This window comes from Salvelinus namaycush, unplaced genomic scaffold, assembly GCF_016432855.1.
Source record: "Salvelinus namaycush isolate Seneca unplaced genomic scaffold, SaNama_1.0 Scaffold3081, whole genome shotgun sequence".
NCBI lineage: Eukaryota > Metazoa > Chordata > Actinopteri > Salmoniformes > Salmonidae > Salvelinus > Salvelinus namaycush.
The window spans coordinates 4,435-7,594 of record NW_024059988.1 but is presented as its reverse complement, the minus strand read 5'-3'; the positions used below and the strand labels follow the sequence as shown (position 1 = coordinate 7,594).

Here is a 3,160-nt window from a genome sequence, read left to right as displayed (position 1 = left end):
TTTACCAGGGGCATGGGGCTACAGTCCTAGAGGGCCATTGTGTTGTTCAGTGGGCCAGGGTTTCACCTGCAGGGCCACAGTAACATGGTTTTCATGTGAGCCAGTGCTTACTACCGTCAGTGATTTTAAAAACAAACTCTACATGCTTTTACTTCTTGTAAACACCCACAACGAAGATTCATACCTCTGTTTCAAACATCTCTGGTGCTAGCAAGCACCGGCTAGACTGGAGATGGTAGCAGGTAGGGGTGTGTCGACATGGCCATACTCATATTCGTAAATTGACAGTTGGACGTCAGATCAGATGATACTCGTGATCGGAAAAAAAATGTATTTTAATATGCCTAAATACCTCACTGCAAATAAACTGCAGATTAGAAGCCGTGTGTGGAGGGTGTGTCTGTTCTCAACTTGGAGGGTGTGTCTGTTCTCAACTTGGAGGGTGTGTCTGTTCTCAACTTGGAGGGTGTGTCTGTTCTCAACTTGGAGGGTGTGTCTGTTCTCAACATACACATTTGCTGTCATTCAGTTAGAATACACATGTGCTGTCATTCAGTTAGAATACACATGTGCTGTCATTCAGTTAGAATACACATGTGCTGTCATTCAGTTAGAATACCCATTAGTGTTTAGGCTTTTCCCTACCCTCGCCCCACTTGTTAGATATTATGCACATTGACAGCAAATGTCCTCGCCATGTGATTTATCATAGAAGACAGCAGCAATCTGAATGATCAGACCGAAAACATGCAAGAAAGTGTATGTGAAATGATCCGAGCCCGTGCAGCCCGCCCATCTCTTTACAGACAGGAAAACTATCCAGTCTAGTTATTTAGACCACGCACAGTACTGACTCAGACAGTACTGACTCAAAGTACAGTCTGGTTTAGAAACTGACTCACAGTACAGTCTGGTTTAGAAACTGACTCACAGTACAGTCTGGTTTAGAAACTGGCTCAGACAGTACTGACTCACAGTACAGTATGGTTTAGAAACTGACTCAGACAGTACTGACTCAGACAGTACAGACTCAGACAGTACAGACTCAGACAGTACAGACTCAGACAGTACAGTATGGTTTAGAAACTGACTCAGACAGTACTGACTCACAGTACAGTATGGGTTAGAAACTGACTCAGACAGTACTGACTCACAGTACAGTATGGTTTAGAAACTGACTCAGACAGTACTGACTCAGACAGTACAGACTCACAGTACAGTCTGGTTTAGAAACTGACTCAGACAGTACAGACTCAGACAGTACTGACTCACAGTACAGTCTGGTTTAGAAACTGACTCAGACAGTACTGACTCAGACAGTACTGACTCACAGTACAGTATGGTTTAGAAACTGACTCAGACAGTACTGACTCACAGTACAGTCTGGTTTAGAAACTGACTGACATGAGATGCTTTTTGGCACCCGGAAATAACTTAACGATCACGGATCAATTTCTTTTGTTGCTCTGATCATAATCGTATCCAGAAAATTGCCCATATCTGTTACGATGCTAGTTTTGTCCGAATACTAGGCGCACCCCTAGTAGCATGGTTTCCACTGCCGCTCTGAATCAGGGCCAGGGTTGCATCATGTTAGTTTGTAAACAATACTGTACTGTCTTTGAGCTTCAAACTCAGTGTCTGGTGTTTATCCATAGCTCTTATTGAGCCAGTTTGTCACTAATGGATCAGTTTTCACCTAATTTATTGGCCTAATTGGTGCTTTTAAGACGCAGAGATAAAAAGACTAGGTCAAAAAGTCGTAGCTCTAGAAAAATGCCAGAATTTCTGGATAGGAATTCCGAGTTGGCTGGCCGTTGAAACTGATTTCCCTCGGGTCAGAACTTGTTTTGAGATACCAGTTGTCTTGAACGCTCATAAGTCAGAGTTCCTGGTTTTGAACGCGTCAATGAATCAGACGTTTTGGTAAAAGTGTCTGTTTAGTCATTTGTGATTATTGTTCTAATTTGACAGCTGTAAGGATATTTATTTCACTATACATGTAAATCAAATCAAATCAAGTTTATTTTATATAGCCCTTCTTACATCAGCTGATATCTCAAAGTACTGTACAGAAACCCAGCCTAAAACCCCAAACAGCAAGCAATGCAGGTGTAGAAGCACGGCGGCTAGGAAAAACTCCCTAGAAAGGCCAAAACCTAGGAAGAAACCTAGAGAGGAACCAGGCTATGAGGGGTGGCCAGTCCTCTTCTGGCTGTGCCGGGTGGAGATTATAACAGAACATGGCCAAGATGTTCAAATGTTCATAAATGACCAGCATGGTCAAATAATAATCAGGAATAAATAACATAAATAATGTAAATAATGTACTGATGCCATACCTTGTTTTCCTGTATTAGTCAAGGAGGAGAAGAAGGAAGAATCCGAGGAGGGTTCCGATGACGACATGGGCTTCGGTCTTTTCAACTAAACCAGTTTTTCAACTAAACCAGCTGTTTTTAAAGGAAATGTAATAAAACTTTTCCAAAAGAAAAAATCTGTTCTCATCAGTTTAATATCTGATACTGGGGACCATATATTAAATAGATTTTTGGAACAGGGAGATGGAATAGGGGCTTGCTCCGTCCACTCCACGCATCGACCTGGTATTCTAGTACCTCCAGGAACGGTTCACCCCCTGCCGTTGTCAATAGAATCATGTGTTGCTTCGTTTTAATAAACATTTAAAAAACAACCAATCAACAATGTTTATGCAGATTTCACCCTTGCAAAGTATTCTGGGAGTGATCTATTGTATCCCGTAAGTGAAAAGACTGTTTAAAAAAAGTACGCCAAATTTCTCTACACCGATTACTGTCGAACTTTTCACCAGACATCTGTTAGAGTAAGTAGTTTATCCACTTGTTATTAGAACTTGTCAGTTGATCACTGGCAGGACTGAGTTCTTACCATAAGCTCAACTGGCCACAATGTGATTGAATGTGTATGTGATGACATATGTCTCTGAACAGCAGACATTTTCCATCATCACCTGGAAACTGTGTCTGCAGCATCAGTGGATAGAATTATGTGCATATGTGCAAAAGATCTTCAATGAGATTACAAATATAATCTAATAATATTATATGTTACATATGTTAATATGTAAAATAATATTGTAAGTACAAATACCATTCTATAGGAATCAGTCCCTAATCAC

The 3,160-nt window shown here is 40.9% G+C and overlaps 1 pseudogene; it reads left to right on the top strand.

The window, feature by feature from the left end:
* Nucleotides 1-2,475: 2,475 nt before the first annotated feature.
* LOC120039912 lies at nucleotides 2,476-2,640 on the top strand (annotated as a pseudogene).
* Nucleotides 2,641-3,160: the final 520 nt, after the last annotated feature.